This window comes from Gymnoscopelus microlampas, assembly GCF_963454915.1.
Source record: "Gymnoscopelus microlampas genome assembly, chromosome: 23".
Classification (NCBI taxonomy): domain Eukaryota; kingdom Metazoa; phylum Chordata; class Actinopteri; order Myctophiformes; family Myctophidae; genus Gymnoscopelus; species Gymnoscopelus microlampas.
The window spans coordinates 308,554-329,966 of NC_139960.1; the positions used below are offsets into that span (position 1 = coordinate 308,554).

General features: G+C 37.3%; 1 protein-coding gene across 1 annotated transcript in view; it reads right to left on the reverse strand.

Annotated features, from left to right (window-relative positions):
* Positions 1-2,219: 2,219 nt before the first annotated feature.
* Positions 2,220-21,413, reverse strand: part of LOC311039739 (NACHT, LRR and PYD domains-containing protein 3-like) — a 246,419-nt gene continuing 227,225 nt past the window's right edge. The window contains exons 11-15 of the transcript XR_014600196.1: positions 9,743-9,915; positions 8,321-8,494; positions 8,089-8,241; positions 6,141-6,181; positions 2,220-3,988 (exon numbers count right to left, since the gene is read on the reverse strand). The gene's annotated coding sequence lies outside the window, so the exon portion shown is untranslated. The remainder of the gene's footprint in view (positions 3,989-6,140; positions 6,182-8,088; positions 8,242-8,320; positions 8,495-9,742; positions 9,916-21,413) is intronic.

Consider the following 21,413-nt stretch of genomic DNA (forward strand, 5'->3'; position numbering starts at 1 on the left):
TATCAGCCGGCCTCTGTAGAACCTAGAACTGAAATGAGATACAAAATGCCCTTTTCCTTTTTGTGAATTCATTTATCTGTAACTGAATATATGTTTTAAATGCTATCTTTTCTTGGGTTCTTCTTAACCCATTAAGACCTGGAACTGTCTCATTTTTAGATTTGAGCTAAAAAGCATTATTTTACACTTTGGGCTATTCAAAAATAGCAGATCTACAAGCTCGTAACGCGGCACCGAGTGCCGCGCTACGAGCTTGTATATCTGCTATTTTTGAAAAATCGTGAAAATGTGTGCAAATCTTTGAATATAAATACTTTTAAAGCGAACATTTTTAACTCAAATCTTTGCTTCTGGGGGGTCCCTGGAACAAGATATTTTGATGGGAGTCTGCGGCCAAATACATATAATTTTGGGGGTCCTTGACATGAAAAAGATTGAGCACCACTGATGTAGAAACATACGTTTTTCAGAAAACTGTTGAGATTTAGGAGACGTGTAGAATCGGCTTCAGGTCTCAATGCGTTATTAAACAATAATTACTCAATCCTGCACCTGACTTATTTGTTTATTTTGTGCAAATAAACAAATAAGTCAGGTCAGGTTTACGCCCATTATTAGCATTATAACTAATACAACTCTGCTATAGAAGCCAATGAAAACAAACAGAATTAGAACGAAAAAAATGCTAAATATATATATTTGAGTGAACACATATGTTGAGATGCCTGTCAGACAGTCAGACAATGCTGCTCCACAGGTCTAGGATGGAAAAACGGGCGCAGCCAACGTCAACAACTGCTCTCTACCAGACGTGAGATCTCAGCGTACCGTAGGATGAAGCCCACGTCAGGATATATTGATAAAGGTGATCTCGCCGTACTCCCATTATTTGGGCTGCACCGCGTTGATAAATGAGGGCCACTGTGTACTGATTTGCATGATGTTTGGATAAAATCTGTAGGAGTAATATTAAAAAGACTCCTGGTGGCGCTATAAAAGGCGCCATGTAAAAAAATTGGGGCAGAGGTTCTGAATTGGCATCCAGGGAGTGAGTGTGCACAGTTTCACAGCGACCGGGCTAACGGTGCCGGAGATTAGCTGTTCAAGGACAGACGGACGGACGGACGGACATACGGACAGGGGGTAAAACATACTCTCTCGCCATGCCTTTCGGCCTGGCGGAGACAATACAATGTCACCTCATTGTGGTTTGTACTGTAGTCTAGTCTTTCTTCAGCCACATGTGGTTTATATAGTTACAGCTGGCAAGATTGCCTATTTGACCGAGAGGATAACATGGCTTCAGATCAACAAGCTCACAACGTGTCGCAACGTGACACATTGTGAGCTTTTCACAATTAAATACAGTAGGGCTTATAATTAGTTCATTCTTCATGTTTTTTCCTTTATTTTTTTGTACTTTTGGCTCGAGCTGAAAAGTTTGAAAGCACTGATTTAAAGTGTCTAAGGTGGGTGATGGCTGACTTAAGCTGTCACACCTTGCCTGAATCACACTCATTAGAAAGAAAATAGTTGTGAGCTTGTAGATCAGCTACTTTCAGTTCATCTTGGAAACATGTGGGGCCATAGTTTACACACACACACACACACACACACACACACACACACACACACACACACACACACACACACACACACACACACACACACACACACACACACACACACACACACACACACAGAGTGCTTGACATGAAAAGTTGAACAACCACTGCATCATTGCAGAAATCTGAGCATGTCAAACACAAGCAAGTCTCTGACACAAGGAAGAGAGAGTGGAGCCACCAGATGTGTGCAAACCCCACTCTTTATATACTCACAGAGTCTCGTCAACGTAGATGACACACAGCTGGGTTACCAGGTGAACAGTCACTCAATGAAGTCCACAGAGGAGAGGGGAGGGGAGGGAGAGAGACACAATTCATTATAAAAGAGTGTGACAAAAAAAGATCTGCAAGCTCACAAAGTGTTGCGTTGTAGATTTGCATTTTTCACAATGTTAGTGTCACAATGTTACGAGCAGCAAAGTGTGTGTGTGTGTGTGTGTGTGTGTGTGTGTGTGTGTGTGTGTGTGTGTGTGTGTGTGTGTGTGTGTGTGTGTGTGTGTGTGTCTGTGTGTGCGTGTGTGCGTGCGTGTGATCTCAGTCCACTGTAAATAGATGACATCCTAGTGTTTTTCTTTCTTGTAGTTTTTATTAACACAATAGTATTAATGAATGTAACATCAGATCAATGTAGATACAATAGCATTGGTTTCATCTTAATGAAGATATGAGTAAATATACATGAAAGCTTCAAAATAAATGTGAAATTACATTTTAAAGGTACAATACAATGATTTACAAAACCCTTCATTGGAATAAATGTTCATTTTTCCATTTTTAATACAACTTTACAATATTCATGTTTACATGTTCTAGACCAGAGCAGAGGTGAAGACCCCCAAAATAATCATATCTGAACTGGGGACCCCCCAAAATAATCATATTTAAACTTTGAACTGGAGACCCCCCAAAAATAATAATATTTGAACTATGAACTGTGGTCCCCCCAAAATAATCTTATCTGAACTGGGGACCCCCAAAATAATCATGTTAGAACTGGAGACCCCCAAAATAATCATATTTGAACTGGGGACCCCCCAAAATAATCATATTTGAACTGTGAACTGGAGACCCCCACAATAATCATAATTGAACTGGGGACCCCCCACCCTGACAAGCTTTGAATTGTAGGAGTTGAGGCATTACATTTAGTTTGGCGTTGTGAGCTTGTAGATCTGCTATTTTCACAATAGTTTCTCTTTCTTATATTATTTGACAATTTGTCCGTTTGATCAGTTTATAGTTTATTGATTACTATTGATGCAGTAATGATCTGTTTTTAGGTCTTCCAAAGGTCTTAAAAGTCCTTAAATTGTCATTTCACTGTCATCTGGGGACCCCCCAAAAATCACGTGGGGACCCCCTTGGGGGTCCAGACCCACAGGGTGAGAACCACTGTGCTAGACCAGTGGTTCTCAAAGGTTTTCATGTCAAGGACCCCCATCTGACAAGACTTTGTACCAGAGACCCCATTTTATACAGGATTCCGTTCTTTGAAAATAACAGATCTACAAGCTCACAACGCGGCGCGATGAGTCGTGTTGTGAGCTTGTAGATCTGCTATTTTCACATAGTCAATGTATATAATTATGGTTAAGGTGGTTCCACTGATTTTGATGCTATATACATGAATGTCCCTGAGGACCCCCTGGAACTCCCTCAAGGACCCCTGGGGGGCCCCGGACCCTACATTGAGAACCACTGAATTCATTGATCTATAAATCTATACAATATTCATGTTTAAATGTGTTAGACACACAGAGCCCCCCCCCCCTACCATCACACCTGTTCCTGATTATTACATTATGATACATCAGCCTGTCTGTCCTCACACAGAGACACAGAGGAGTCAGTCTCAATCCTAAACCCAGCATAGAGAGGTTCAGTGAATGTGTTCTGGAAGGTGTAAAGGTGTGTCAGAGTGTCCTCTAACACTCTGTAAAAAGACAGAGACCCTGCAGAACAGTCTAGATACACTGCTACTCTGTTGGAGTCAGAGAGACGGACAGGAAGGAAAGTCTGCTTACTATTGTGTACGACAGTGTAACTGTTACCATGGTGACCATCTCTACAGACCAGACTCCAGGACTTGTCATTGAATCCATGCTGACAGTCCCTACCCTGTCCTTTCCTGTTGATTCCTCTGTAAGTCACTGCTATCTGAACCTCTCCACTCCACTCTACCTCCCAGTAACAGTGTCCAGTCAGACCCTCTGAACACAGAACCTGAGCCGTTCTATCAAACCTTTCAGGATGATCAGGAGGATCCTGACTCTCTTTCATCCGTGTCGCCTTCATGTTGTTCTCAGACAGAGAGAGGACACAGGCTGCTGTGTTTGTGTCCAGAGTGAGATGAGAGAAATCTGATGAGAATAAAAAACACAGTAAATTAAAAACACACACACACACACACACACACACACACACACACACACACACACACACACACACACACACACACACACACACACACACACAGTGAGCTTGTAGATCTGCTATTTGTAACTCATTTAGACCTGAGGCTGATTCAGGTGGAAACCTCATATGTTCCAAAACTTTTCAGGATTCAAATTCAAAAGCATCAAAAGTATCAGATCTACAAGATCAAAACGTGTCGCTTCACGCCGCGTTTAGAGCTTGTAGATCTGATACTGTTGATGCTTTTGTGTGACGCTGTAGTATGATCAAGTAGGACGTTAACCCTTTCAGACCGGCTAAGAATCTGTGTCTTTTTAGGTTTCTTTGGGCTATTCAAAAATAGCAGATCTACAAGCTCATAGCGCGGCACCGAGTGCCGCGCTATGAGCTTGTAGATCTGCTATTTTTGAAAAATCTTGGAAATTTGAGGAAATCTTTGAATATATATGATATATATATGTTTCTATATCAGTGGTTCTCAAACTTTTTCATGTCAAGGACCCCCAAAATTATATGAATTTTGGCCGCGGACCCCCATCTCAAAATATTTGGTTCCAGGGACCCCCAGAAGTTGTAACAAATGTTCGCTATGGAAAAATATATATTCAAAGATGTGAACACATTTTCACAATTTTTCAAAAACATAGCAGATCTACAAGCTCGTAGCTTCTACGATCTGCTATTTTTGAATAGCCAAAGAAATGTAAAATGACACAGATGCGTTCTGGGTCTGAAAGGGTTAACTCAGGTAAAAAGTCATAAAGTTATAATATGGAGATCAGAGGTTTTAGACGTTTGTGAAAAAGCTGTTTCTAAATATAAAGATAAATGTAAAATGACACAGAGATGCTTTCCAGGTCTGAATGGGTTCATTAGCCAACGTGTAGAATATGGAAAACAAGGGGTTAAAATGAGTGTGATGCTGTATGAACACATTTAGCTGGGGACCCCCTGGAACCCCCCCAAGGACCCCTGGGGGTCCCCGGACCCCACTTTGAGAACCCTTAACCACTTTAACCCTTCATGGACCGGTGTCTCCCAGGGCTCTATATTTGGTCCGCTCATTTTTTTTCCCTCCACACTCCAAATCTCTGTTGAAAATAGCAGATCTACAAGCTCACAATGCATCGCAGCATGAAGCGTTGTGAGCTTGTAGATCTGGTATTTCTGATGAATGTTCACGTATTAAGACATGGCCAACAGTGGGATGCAGGGGTTTAAGTGGTTAATGGTTCAAATAAGGTTCTTTGAGGAACCATGTGTGGTTGTGAGCTTGTAGATCTGATATTTTTCAGGGAACATATTTGGTGTAGAGGGAAACAGAGCCCTGAGGAACTCCAGTCAGTGACGTGGGTTTAAGTATTTAATATACAAAATAAAAATAAAAAAATAATGTTTTATTAAGCTCATAGCGCGGCACCGAGTGCCGCGCTATGAGCTTATAGATCTGCTATTTAAAAAAAAAACTTAACATGTGTGCAAATCTTTGAATATATATATATGTATCTTTAAAGTGAACATTTTTAACTCAAATCTTTGCTTCTGGGGGTCCCTGGAACTAAATATTTTGAGAAGGGGGTCCATGGCCAAATACTTTGTCCACCACTGGTTTTCAGGACAGGGAATATTATCATTAAAAATTATTATTAGCAAAGATTTCAGTTTAAAATGTTCACTTTATATTAAAATAAATCACTACATTCTAGGGGAGTTGCAGTGGTGGAAAAAGTATTCAAATGTTTTACCTAAGTAAAAGTATCAATACTGCAATGTAGAAATAACCTGTTACAAGTAAAAGTCCGGAATTTAAAATTGACTTGAGTAAAAGTACAAAAGTATTGATATCAAAATGTACTTAAAGTACCAAAAGTAAAATTACTCATCATGCAGAATGCCCAATTTCACAAGTTTTCAAATGTATGAAATGTATAAAAAATATTTTGAAAATAGCAGATCTACAATCTCACAATGCGTCGCATCATAACGCATTGTGAGCCAATGGAGTATAAAACAATCTATAGTTATTGTGACAGACAGACAGACAGACAGACAGACAGACAGACAGACAGACAGACAGACAGACAGACAGATACTCACAGAGTTGAGGTTTAATCCAGTGTTCTCCTCCATGATTCACACTGTAGGAAGTAGAACAACAATGAATAATGTTTTATCACTAGCAGGCTTGATTAATGTAATGCTCTCCTGTCTGGTCTTACATAATAACCTATAGGTCTGTTACAACTTGTCCAGAACGACCAAACAGAGACACACATTACACCTATTTTAAAGTCCCTGCATTGGCTGCCTGTCAGTTTTACAATAGATTTTAAGATCCTTTTAGTGTTTTTTAAGTCATTTAATGGGAATGCACCTTCCTACTTGTCAGCAATGCTTCCTCAGTACGTGCCCGGCAGGGCCCTTAAGGTGCGTTTTAACAGCGGGCGATTCAGGATAGTATTTTTCCAGAAGTGCATTATATGTCTATGAGAGCCGGCAACTACTGGTGATGAGGAGAAGTGGGCGGGGCGACGATGTTGATCTGAAAAGAAGGATTTGATTTATCTTTTGGACGATGTCGTCCGCCGATCGTCCGGAGAGTCGCCCGCTGTTAAGACGTACTGTAAGATCCTCTAGCGCCAGTAATTAATTGATCGAAATTAACGCGATAAAGTCCCGGCCCTAGTATTTTTATGATACTTTTTTTGTATTTTAACCACTAAGCCCCTATTTCACGTATAGTGAAAATAGCAGATCTACAAACTCACAACATGTCACATAGTGGTTTGTTGTGAACGTGTAGATCTATTTTCTATTTTCACTAATGATGTATTTGAACATTTCTGGAAAATCTTTGCATTTGCATGTCAAAATGTTAATGCAGCAATACATTGATATTTACTCTTGAATACTTAAGTATTTAATACAGCATTTATATATAGAAAAAGGGTTATAATAAAAGGGTTATATACAGGTTGTAAGGATCTGGCATTCGTGGAATGAGCAACAACTAAAAATGTGGGTAGAGCCCCCAAAAACATGGCCAAAATCCCCCAATATGCTTATGTTGGTAATCAGTCTGGTTTTGAGCAACCTGCCAGCACACACCTGCCAGCAGGTGTGTGCTGGCAGGTCGCTCTAAACCACCTGAACATGGGTTCTGCAACTTTGTTGAGTTTGTGTTGATGCTCCAAGCAGCAACACTGCCCCCCCATGGAAAGATGCCACGTTTGTCCCTTCAGGATAAGACCCGTGCAATAGGACAAGTGAAGCTGGTGTTCTGTTATGCAGAGTGACAGCATTATTTAGTGTCAGCCCTGGAACCATTTACTAACTTAGGACCAAGACTAAGACTGGTGAAGTCAAAGGAAGACAACAACCCAAGAAGAGGTTCCTCTGGTTTTCTTTCAGAGATTTACAGGCAACATTTGCACAGCGTTACCAAAGACAGATGTCAAAGTTGCAGAACCCATGTTCAGGTACCAGTCACACACCTGCCTGCAAATAGTACCAGGGCAAACACCAAATAAAGCGTAATCTGTGTAACAGAACACCAGCTTCCCAGGCCTTATCCTGAAGGGACAAATGTGGCATCTTTCCATGGGGGGGGGGGGGGGCAGTGTTGCTGCTTGGAAAATACACAAACTCAACAAAGTTGCAGAACCCATGTTCAGGTGCCAGTCACACACCTGTGACTGACACACACCTCTCAGCAGGTGTGTGCTGGCAGGTCTCTCATAACAAGAGTGATTACCAACAGAAGCACATTGGGGGATTTTGGCAACATTTTTTGGAGATGCTACCCGCATGTTTATCTGTGTTGCTCATTACACGAATGCCCGATCATTACAAGCTGTACCTCCAAGGTGGCTAATCAATGAAAAAAATGAAGCAAAACACAATTAAAGGTGTGATATAATCAACCCAATTTAGGTTTCCGAACTTATATTCCTGTGGGGGCACAGTGGCCCACCTGGCCATCCAGTTAAACATTGTAAGGGAAACACTGCACTAACCAACATGGACACAGTCTAAGTCTACTCACTTGAGAGTCTCCAGTGCAGCAGAGAGCTTCGTCAGACCAGCGTCTCCTAAGTGGCTGAAGTTCAAGTCCAGTTGTCTCAGATGGGAGGGGTTGAAGGTCAGAGCTGAAGCCAGAGAAGAACAGCCTTCCTCTGTGACCCCACAGCCTGACAACCTGCAGAGAAATACATATTTAACAAACTGCTGTTGATGTTCAAGTAGAGATCCATACAGAGAGAAAACACATTATTTACCTCAGGATCTGCAGTCTACAATGTGGACTCTTCAGTGCAGCAGAGAGTTGAACCACTTGTGATTCCAGCAGACAGTTGAAGCTTAGATCCAATTCTCTCAAATGGGAAAGATTAGAGCTGAGAGCTGAGGCCAGGACTTCACATCCTGTCTGTGTGATATTACAGCCAGCAAGTCTGTAATTACAGATTACATATCTGGATTAACTATCAGAGTTTTGGAGTAAAGACCCAAGAGATGGAGAGAGGAGGCAGTCAGGAATAATGTGAATTAAATCATCTTAATCCTCCAACAGGCAGCTAACTGACAGGCAGCAGCAAGTTCACATTAGATTGAGATTTTGTAACCCCATTTTTTTCACCCAAGTAATCCTGGGCACTACACTCCCCCTGCCAACCTAGGGAGAGCTCAGAGCCGAGCTCATGCCTCCTTCAATGCATGAGAGCTAACAAGCCTTCTTCACCTGACAGGGGGGAGTTTCCCCGGTTGGAAGTAGCACGTGGAAGGAACACGTTATTCCAACCAGTTCGTTCCCCTCCATCAGGCGCCCCCAGATAGTAGTAGACAAATAGTTTTGTTTGAAGAAAGTACACATTCTTGGAAAGCGCAATGAAAGCTATTTGGAAACAGAATAATAATACTAGTTGATAAGGATAATCTACTGTATATTGTGTGTGTGTGTGTGTGTGTGTGTGTGTGTGTGTGTGTGTGTGTGTGTGTGTGTGTGTGTGTGTGTGTGTGTGTGTGTGTGTGTGTGTGTGTGTGTGTGTGTGTGTGTGTGTGTGTGTGTGTATGCCATTATGGGTTTAGGAGACTTGACCAACATAAAAAAGATAAACGTACATTTCTTCTCTGTTTCTAGACAGACAGACAGACAGACAGACAGACAGACAGACAGACAGACAGACAGACAGACAGACAGACAGACAGACAGACAGACAGAAAGGCCTGTTACCAGGTATACACCAGTGGATGGTAATCAAACAAGATTAAGTACATTTCTTCTCTGTTTCTAGACATGACACAGGGTAAAGTTATTATTCATCTAGTCAGTGTGTGTTATCATGATATCAACCTTATTGACAAAATGAAACAGACAGAAGAGACTGCTGGTGCTGATGGGCTGAGGAACCAGCAATCCTTCAGTCTGTGTTTACACCAGTTTGACACTCAATGATTGTGTAACTGGACCTGATAATTCTCTATAGCAGCCATGATGGATCACATGTTGTAGTTACTGTAATGTATCATTATGATGATGAGTGATGCAAGAGTGTAGACTAGCCAACACAAACTGTAACCGTATCATGATTCTAGTCAGTGTGGGATACCATGATGTCAACTTTATTCACTCTTCTTATTATAATCAAAAAATACATAATAAAACAGAACTAATTAAAATAATGCTGGTTAATTAATCTGACCTTAGTATCTCCAGTCTACAATGTGGACTCTTCAATCCAGCATGAGCTCCATGAATGAATCATCCATCATGTCATTATAGCTGAGGTCCAATTCTCTCAGATGTGAAGGATTAGAGCTGAGAGCTGAAGCCACAATCTCATAATCTGTCTTTTCGAGGTGACAGCCAACAAGTCTGTAAATGTAGATTATGTAAAATCAGAGATTAGACATTAAGAAAATGTCTATCTAGTTAGACAGATAATATTAACAGGTCATAAGAACAGGGAACCAGAAAACATAGAAGTTAAAGACATATATAATCTGTATACTACAGTGTGTAATGCACATGGACCTATGAACTAATTTAGTAATTTGATTTGATTTTTTAAACTTTTTGCTTCTTCTCCTACAGATTGTGTCCAAATCACACACAGATTGGTAAATGATCTCTGGACCTGTGAGACTAAAACTCATCATACAGAATGTTTACAATCCACACCGTTCGCCCATAATTGGCCTTCAAAGTTAGTGGGAGGGGCCTATTTTACAAAAACATGCCAAAAATCCTGAACAAAATGTCAACACGTTGAATCACATGTTAGGGGTTGTCAACACAGTGCCAAAAGCATTTTCCACAAGGGGTTCCCAAAAATGTAACCGTTTGTTGCAAAAATATGTTTGGGCGGATCAATAAAGCTATCTATCTATCTATCTATCTATCCATCCATCCTTCTATTCATCTATCCATCCAAAACAGGATGCTTAGGTTGATCAATCACCTCCAGATTAATTACACATGATCACAGGAGTGATGTGACAATGTGATTGGCTTGTAAAACTAGTGGGAGGGGCCTATTTATTAAAAACAAAACGCCAGCCCATTTATCAGGAACACAAGATCTGATCAACACCACATATGACATGTCCTCTAACACTATTTATCTATTATATATGAATATCATGTTACATGTCCTCTAACACTATTTATCTATTATATATGAATATCATGTTACATGTCCTCTAACACTATTTATCTATTATATATGAATATCATGTGACATGTCCTCCAACACTATTTATCTATTATATATGAATATCATGTGACATGTCCTCCAACACTATTTATCTATTATATATGAATATCATGTTACATGTCCTCTAACACTATTTATCTATTATATATGAATATCATGTTACATGTCCTCTAACACTATTTATCTATTATATATGAATATCATGTTACATGTCATCTAACACTATTTATCTATTATATATGAATATCATGTGACATGTCCTCTAACACTATTTATCTATTATATATGAATATCATGTTACATGTCCTCTAACACTATTTATCTATTATATATGAATATCATGTTACATGTCCTCTAACACTATTTATCTATTATATATGAATATCATGTGACATGTCCTCCTCTAACACTATTTATCTATTATATATGAATATCATGTGACATGTCCTCCTCTAACACTATTTATCTATTATATATGAATATCATGTTACATGTCCTCCTCTAACACTATTTATCTATTATATATGAATATCATGTTACATGTCCTCTAACACTATTTATCTATTATATATGAATATCATGTTACATGTCCTCTAACACTATTTATCTATTATATATGAATATCATGTTACATGTCCTCTAACACTATTTATCTATTATATATGAATATCATGTTACATGTCCTCTAACACTATTTATCTATTATATATGAATATCATGTTACATGTCCTCCTCTAACACTATTTATCTATTATATATGAATATCATGTTACATGTCCTCCTCTAACACTATTTATCTATTATATATGAATATCATGTTACATGTCCTCTAACACTATTTATCTATTATATATGAATATCATGTTACATGTCCTCTAACACTATTTATCTATTATATATGAATATCATGTTACATGTCCTCTAACACTATTTATCTATTATATATGAATATCATGTTGCATGTCCTCTAACACTATTTATCTATTATATATGAATATCATGTTACATGTCCTCTAACACTATTTATCTATTATATATGAATATCATGTTACATGTCCTCTAACACTATTTATCTATTATATATGAATATCATGTTACATGTCCTCTAACACTATTTATCTATTATATATGAATATCATGTTAAATGTCCTCTAACACTATTTATCTATTATATATGAATATCATGTTACATGTCCTTTAACACTATTTATCTATTATATATGAATATCATGTTACATGTCCTCTAACACTATTTATCTATTATATATGAATATCATGTGACATGTCCTCCAACACTATTTATCTATTATATATGAATATCATGTTACATGTCCTCTAACACTATTTATCTATTATATATGAATATCATGTTACATGTCCTCTAACACTATTTATCTATTATATATGAATATCATGTTACATGTCCTCTAACACTATTTATCTATTATATATGAATATCATGTTACATGTCCTCTAACACTATTTATCTATTATATATGAATATCATGTTACATGTCCTCTAACACTATTTATCTATTATATATGAATATCATGTTACATGTCCTCCTCTAACACTATTTATCTATTATATATGAATATCATGTTACATGTCCTCTAACACTATTTATCTATTATATATGAATATCATGTTACATGTCCTCTAACACTATTTATCTATTATATATGAATATCATGTTACATGTCCTCTAACACTATTTATCTATTATATATGAATATCATGTTGCATGTCCTCTAACACTATTTATCTATTATATATGAATATCATGTTACATGTCCTCTAACACTATTTATCTATTATATATGAATATCATGTTACATGTCCTCTAACACTATTTATCTATTATATATGAATATCATGTTACATGTCCTCTAACACTATTTATCTATTATATATGAATATCATGTGACATGTCCTCTAACACTATTTATCTATTATATATGAATATCATGTTACATGTCCTCTAACACTATTTATCTATTATATATGAATATCATGTTACATGTCCTCTAACACTATTTATCTATTATATATGAATATCATGTTACATGTCCTCTAACACTATTTATCTATTATATATGAATATCATGTTACATGTCCTCTAACACTATTTATCTATTATATATGAATATCATGTTACATGTCCTCTAACACTATTTATCTATTATATATGAATATCATGTTACATGTCCTCTAACACTATTTATCTATTATATATGAATATCATGTTACATGTCCTCTAACACTATTTATCTATTATATATGAATATCATGTTACATGTCCTCTAACCATATAATATCATGTTACATGTCCTCTAACCCACCTATTATCTATTATTTAATATGAATAGTGTTAGCGGATGTCCTCTAACACTATTTATCTATTATATTTATCTATTATATATGAATATCATGTGACATGTCCTCTAACACTATTTATCTATTATATATGAATATCATGTGACATGTCCTCCAACACTATTTATCTATTATATATGAATATCATGTTACATGTCCTCTAACACTATTTATCTATTATATATGAATATCATGTTACATGTCCTCCTCTAACACTATTTATCTATTATATATGAATATCATGTTACATGTCCTCCTCTAACACTATTTATCTATTATATATGAATATCATGTTACATGTCCTCTAACACTATTTATCTATTATATATGAATATCATGTTACATGTCCTCTAACACTATTTATCTATTATATATGAATATCATGTGACATGTCCTCTAACACTATTTATCTATTATATATGAATATCATGTTACATGTCCTCTAACACTATTTATCTATTATATATGAATATCATGTTACATGTCCTCTAACACTATTTATCTATTATATATGAATATCATGCGACATGTCCTCTAACACTATTTATCTATTATATATGAATATCATGTTACATGTCCTCTAACACTATTTATCTATTATATATGAATATCATGTTACATGTCCTCTAACACTATTTATCTATTATATATGAATATCATGTTACATGTCCTCCTCTAACACTATTTATCTATTATATATGAATATCATGTTACATGTCCTCCTCTAACACTATTTATCTATTATATATGAATATCATGTTACATGTCCTCCTCTAACACTATTTATCTATTATATATGAATATCATGTTACATGTCCTCTAACACTATTTATCTATTATATATGAATATCATGTTACATGTCCTCTAACACTATTTATCTATTATATATGAATATCATGTGACATGTCCTCCAACACTATTTATCTATTATATATGAATATCATGTGACATGTCCTCCTCTAACACTATTTATCTATTATATATGAATATCATGTTACATGTCCTCCTCTAACACTATTTATCTATTATATATGAATATCATGTTACATGTCCTCTAACACTATTTATCTATTATATATGAATATCATGTTACATGTCCTCTAACACTATTTATCTATTATATATGAATATCATGTGACATGTCCTCTAACACTATTTATCTATTATATATGAATATCATGTTACATGTCCTCTAACACTATTTATCTATTATATATGAATATCATGTTACATGTCCTCTAACACTATTTATCTATTATATATGAATATCATGTTACATGTCCTCTAACACTATTTATCTATTATATATGAATATCATGTTACATGTCCTCTAACACTATTTATCTATTATATATGAATATCATGTTACATGTCCTCTAACACTATTTATCTATTATATATGAATATCATGTTACATGTCCTCTAACACTATTTATCTATTATATATGAATATCATGTTACATGTCCTCTAACACTATTTATCTATTATATATGAATATCATGTTACATGTCCTCCAACACTATTTATCTATTATATATGAATATCATGTTACATGTCCTCTAACACTATTTATCTATTATATATGAATATCATGTTACATGTCCTCCAACACTATTTATCTATTATATATGAATATCATGTTACATGTCCTCCTCTAACACTATTTATCTATTATATATGAATATCATGTTACATGTCCTCTAACACTATTTATCTATTATATATGAATATCATGTTACATGTCCTCTAACACTATTTATCTATTATATATGAATATCATGTTACATGTCCTCTAACACTATTTATCTATTATATATGAATATCATGTTACATGTCCTCCTCTAACACTATTTATCTATTATATATGAATATCATGTTACATGTCCTCTAACACTATTTATCTATTATATATGAATATCATGTTACATGTCCTCTAACACTATTTATCTATTATATATGAATATCATGTTACATGTCCTCCTCTAACACTATTTATCTATTATATATGAATATCATGTTACATGTCCTCTAACACTATTTATCTATTATATATGAATATCATGTTACATGTCCTCCTCTAACACTATTTATCTATTATATATGAATATCATGTTACATGTCCTCTAACACTATTTATCTATTATATATGAATATCATGTTACATGTCCTCTAACACTATTTATCTATTATATATGAATATCATGTTACATGTCCTCTAACACTATTTATCTATTATATATGAATATCATGTTACATGTCCTCTAACACTATTTATCTATTATATATGAATATCATGTTACATGTCCTCTAACACTATTTATCTATTATATATGAATATCATGCGACATGTCCTCTAACACTATTTATCTATTATATATGAATATCATGTTACATGTCCTCTAACACTATTTATCTATTATATATGAATATCATGTTACATGTCCTCTAACACTATTTATCTATTATATATGAATATCATGTTACATGTCCTCTAACACTATTTATCTATTATATATGAATATCATGTTACATGTCCTCCTCTAACACTATTTATCTATTATATATGATGATGCCCCAGGCAGAGAGAGAGAATTTGAATGAACCATCTCTGATTGGCTCACAACATGAGATCATGACTCATACATCATACATATGCTAATTTTATATTTCATTCACTTTTGGCCCCTGTGAGTCTGTACTGGACTCAGTACTTGGTCTGCTCCTTTTTCCCCTCTACACCAAACCTCTTCACCGAAAATAGCCGATCTACAACCCAGCTACTGTGTGTGTGTGTGTGTGTGTGTGTGTGTGTGTGTGTGTGTGTGTGTGTGTGTGTGTGTGTGTCAGTATCATTTCCTCTTCTTAAAGTTTCAACACTACAAGCTTTACTTCAGTTGTGCTGACGGACACACACACACACACACACACACACACACACACACACACACACACACACACACACACACACACACACACACACACAACACACACACACACACACACACACACACACACACACACACCCCTTAACTCCTCCCCCTGTGTCAGCGTCATCAACACAGATGCTTCATACTGGCTGTGAGCCGGTGTTGCAGATCTACAAGCTCTCAACGTGTTGCAGCGTGACATGTTGTGAGCTTGTAGATCTGCTCCCCTCCTCTATCCAGTCAATGCAGTGTGAGCTAACGCTAGGCTAACCACAACAACACAACCAACACTTTCACAGCTGTAGTATGCTCCTTCATACCTTGGTGTTGATCCTAGAATATAACAGATCTACAAGCTCACTGAGAGCTTGTACATCTGATACTACTCAACATCAACACAACATCAACACACAACTACACACAACTACACAACATCAACACACAACTACAACACAACTACACCAACATCAACACAACATCAACACACCAACTACACACATTCTACACAACATCAACACACAACTACAACCACAACTACTCAACATCAACACAACACAACACACAACTACAACACAACTACACAACATCAACACAACATCAACACACAACTACACACAACTACACAACATCAACACACAACTACAACACAACATCAACACAACATCAACACACAACTACACACAACTACACAACATCAACACACAACTACAACACAACTACACAACATCAACACACAACTACAACACAACTACACAACATCAACACAACTAACCAACTTCAAAGCTTCCTCGTCTCGACTGAAAGGTGATTTATACGTGGCTGTGTGCCAAAAACAACTGATCTACAGCTCACACCGTGCTGCAGGGTGACGTGTTGTGTGTTTGTAGATCTGCTTCCCTCGAATGCAACTCCACATGTAAAACTAAATTATTAAAACGAATCAAAGTATCAAAACATCCAGACTTTTACTTGTAACAGAGTATTTCTACATTGCACTATTGATACTTTTACTTAAGTTAAACATTTGAGTACTTTCTCCAGCACTGAAAGTAATAAAGTATGTAAACATACCGTACATATGTCGTCTCATAATGGACTCACTGTTCTGCTGCTGTTGTGAAATGTACACACACACACACACACACACACACACACACACACACACACACACACACACACACACACACACACACACACACACACACACACACACACCACACACACACACACACACCTGCATGATGTCATCATTAAGCCGCTCCCCCTGTCCCACAAACACCTGAGTACTTTTCCTAAACCACTCCCCTCTGAGAGAGAGAGAGAGAGAGAGAGAGAGAGAGAGAGAGAGAGAGAGAGAGAGAGAGAGAGAGAGAGAGACAGACACAGACAGACAGACAGACAGACAGACAGAAGGGGGAGGGGTTAGAAGTAGAAAGCAGAAGACAATAGACGGGTTTCATGTTTGTAAACATTGAGAGGATATGACCGCGCAGAGGAGGGGGAAGCCTATAGAGGGCGCCATTACCCGCAGCAGCTCTGGTCAAATGTCCATTCATAAAAGAAATGATCTTCACCGGGTTTAATGAAAGTAGATTAAATTGTGCAGTTTGTAATACCTTGTTTACTCAATAAAAATGATTTGTCGAAAGTTGGATCTGTTTGTATATAATAGCAGCATTATGCCTATTATGCCTATAATAGCAGAATTATGGCTATCTAACTCCCGAACATAACAACAGAGTGAACCTGTGGCTTTTTCTGGGTTTTTAAATCCTATTGAGTTGACCTTGTATTTAAATCTGTACTTTCATGAACTTTTTCTCTGCAAACCTCTAAATAAAGTCAATCAATCAATCAAAGGCTACAGGATGTTTCATTAAAGGTTAAAGCCTGAATCTGTAATGTATTCACCTGTTTGGCTGTAAAACAAAACAACAACAGGTTTACAATGATAACAATATCTAAACATCATGATTGTTTAGGAAACACAGTGTTAGTGTGGAGTACTCCTTTAAATCACATCTAGAGACAGTCTAACGCTTCATTGGTGACTTTAAGGTTTGTTTTTGAGCTTCATTAAACAACACTGCCCTCTGCTGGGCAGACATAGAAGTCATTCAGGAGAACAATCATTTCTATAAGTTCATTCATTCATCTTCATACATGATGTTATTTAGATGTTGTTGCATGTTGTTCAGACTGATGCTGAGGCTCATTGTTATTTAGACAATACGTTCATTGTTTACTTTGCATCCTATGGTATCAAATGTACAGATTATTATGTTGATAGTATATTATTTGAATAGATGGTTCTTGGTTGATCACAACGTTGACATCTGTCTGTGGGGGGGCTAAGGGCTAACATTGTGCAAATGTTGTCTGTAAATCTCTGGAAGAATTAAAGCCAACGGTTCCTCAGTGAAGAAAAGGATGAGGGACAGGTCTTCTTGGGTTGTTTTCTTCCTTTGACTTCAGTCTCACAGAACTTGGTCCTAAGTGTGTAAATGTACCAGGGCTGACACCACATAATGCAAAGTAAAATGAGTAAAAATAATTAAAATGAGTAAAAAAATACTTAACACAATGAGTGTCCATCAACTGATGGACTGATTTGATCACTCTGCAGGAGGATCTTGTTGGTTATCAATCAGTAAATTAATTTAATTTAATTTAATTGATTTAAATCAATACATTTAAATATTATTCTCAGAGTTTATTTATAGAAGACATATGTAGTTCCCCGCATCACCCACTAGATGTCAGCACAACACCAGCATGGAGCTGAAAGCTGATGATTGAATCTTTAAAAACTAAACTTTACTTCAGTTCAAACTTTCAGCTGTTTCTCTTTACCCAGGGGTTCCGGGACCCCTAGGGGGTCCTCAGAGTTACTACAGGGTAAAGGGTCCTTAATTGTCCTGAATTGTTTTTTGAAAATACTCGATCTACAAGCTCACAAGGCAACGCACTGCGATGCCTTGTGAGTTTTGCAGATCGTCTGTTTTTCACAGATCTTGAATATTTTGAATATTTTTTGAAAACTTTTAAACAACAAATCTTGTATTTTTCTGAATTTCTGAAACATTTAGACTTTTTTTTTCTTTTCTTTTGAAATAGTGGAGAAAAAAAAGGATATTTTAACTGGGGACCCATAAAAGGGTCCCAACCCACAGGTTGAGACACACATGGAGACAGTTTCCTGTCTTTTCCTCTGGTTAATCTTTGTGTTTGTTTTAGTCACAGACTCCTGGGATGGAATTCCCCCAGAATCCTCTTCAGGTTTAACTCCTCCCCCTTTCCTTTTTTTCTTCTTTTTTTCCTTTTACTCAAGTAAAAGTATCTAAATACCATCATGTAGAAATACTCAGTTTACAAGTAAAAAAAAAAAGGTACATAAAGTGTTTGAATCAAAATATAACCTACAGTAAAAAAAGAAAAGGTACACATTTGTAACCAAATGGACCCTAACCCCTAACTGGTCCATTTGGTTCCATTTCTCTCAGAGTCACATTTTCACTCATGGTTTTACAGTTACTTTGATCTCCTGTTTCATTCAAGTCTCTGTCAGTGACTCATCTTTACACACACACACACACACACACACACACACACACACACACACACACACACACACACCACAGCCAAAGGAATCCACAGACGTCTCTCTCTCTCTCTCTCTCTGTGTGTGTGTGTGTGTGTGTGTGTGTGTGTGTGTGTGTGTGTGTGTGTGTGTGTGTGTGTGTGTGTGTGTGTGTGTGTGTGTGTGTGTGTGTGTGTGTGTGTGTGTGTGTGTGTGTGTGTGTGTGTGTGTGTGTGTGTGTGTGTGTGTGTGTGTGTGTGTGCGTGCGTGCGTGCGTGCGTGCGTGCGTGCGTGCGTGTGTGTGTGTGTGTTGCCCAGACAGAGTCTGTGCTTCATTAAGGCTGCGGTCATTTACAAAGCCAAGATGGGGGAAACAACACACACACACACACACACACACACACACACACACACACACACACACACACACCACACACACACACACACACACACACACACACACACTCATTCCTGGGCCCAAACTGAAGCCAGAATGAGTCACAGGGAGAGGAGGGGGGGGGGGGGGGGGGGGGGGATTGTTCCTCGATGACCTGGACTCTCCTGGCGGGCTCGCCACTCAGTGTTGCCACGTCTGCTTATTGTAAGCCACTTTGGGCTCGTTTTTTTATCTGCAAAGTTGCTTTACACAAACATATTGGTTGTGGGTGTTTTTGGGGCTTTGTTTGTAAAGTGTAGTTTGTTATTATTTGCTTGTTTCCTGATGTTGTTTATAAACCAATGGTTATGAAACATGTTCATGTCCGCAAGCTCCTTGTAGGATCTAGTGCCTAACCTTTATGGGCTTGGTTTTCATGAGACCTTCGTTTTGCTTAATTTCTCTCACAGAACGTGGCAACCCTTGCTGTGGCTGCTGCCTTGCTCAGTGAGTCACTGGGTACAAAGGGTACAAACAGACATGTCCGTTCGCAACGGAACGAACGGCCGGAAGTCCCATCCACTCCCAGTTAAAAAAAAAACCGGAAAGACGGACGCGTTTCGTTTCCGTTTTTTTTAACATGGGAGTGGATGGGACTTCCGGCCGTTCGTTCGGTCGCGAACGGACATGTCTGTTTGTACCCAAACAGACATGTCCGTTCGCGACGGAACGAACGGCCGGAAGTCCCATCCACTCCCATGTTAAAAAAAAACGGATAAAAACGGACGCGATCCGGTCCGGAAAAGCACATCCGGTTCCGCAACACATTTGTATACATGACAAAATTGCCGATCCGGAAAAGAGCTTCCGTTTCGTAGCGACCCCGTTTTCCGCCAGCAAACGGACAAGTGTGTTTGTACCCACAGACATCAGTACCTGTGACTCACTGTGGTGATAAATACTTTGTTTTACTTAAGTAAAAGTATCGATACCGTAATGTAGAAACACTCTGTTACAGGTAAAAGTTCCGGTAATCAGAATGTACGTGAGTAAAAAAAGTACTCGTTATGTAGAAGTACTCGTTATGTAGAATCACAAGTTTTCAAATTAATGTTTAAAAATGTATACAAATCTTTTGAAAATAGCAGATCTACAAGCTCACATGCGTGCATCGTGACGCATTGTGAGCTTGTAGATCTGCTATTTTCAAATGGCAGAAATATATATAGGGCTGAAGTGGTTAATGTATGTTTTGTAATAATAATCAAAATCTACAAAGTAACTAGTAACTAAAAGTGTTCAAAGAAATGTACGGGAGTAAAAAAAAAATACAATATTTGCCTCTGAGATGTAGTGGAGTAGAAGTAAAGTACTGACAATTGGACGTACTCCAGT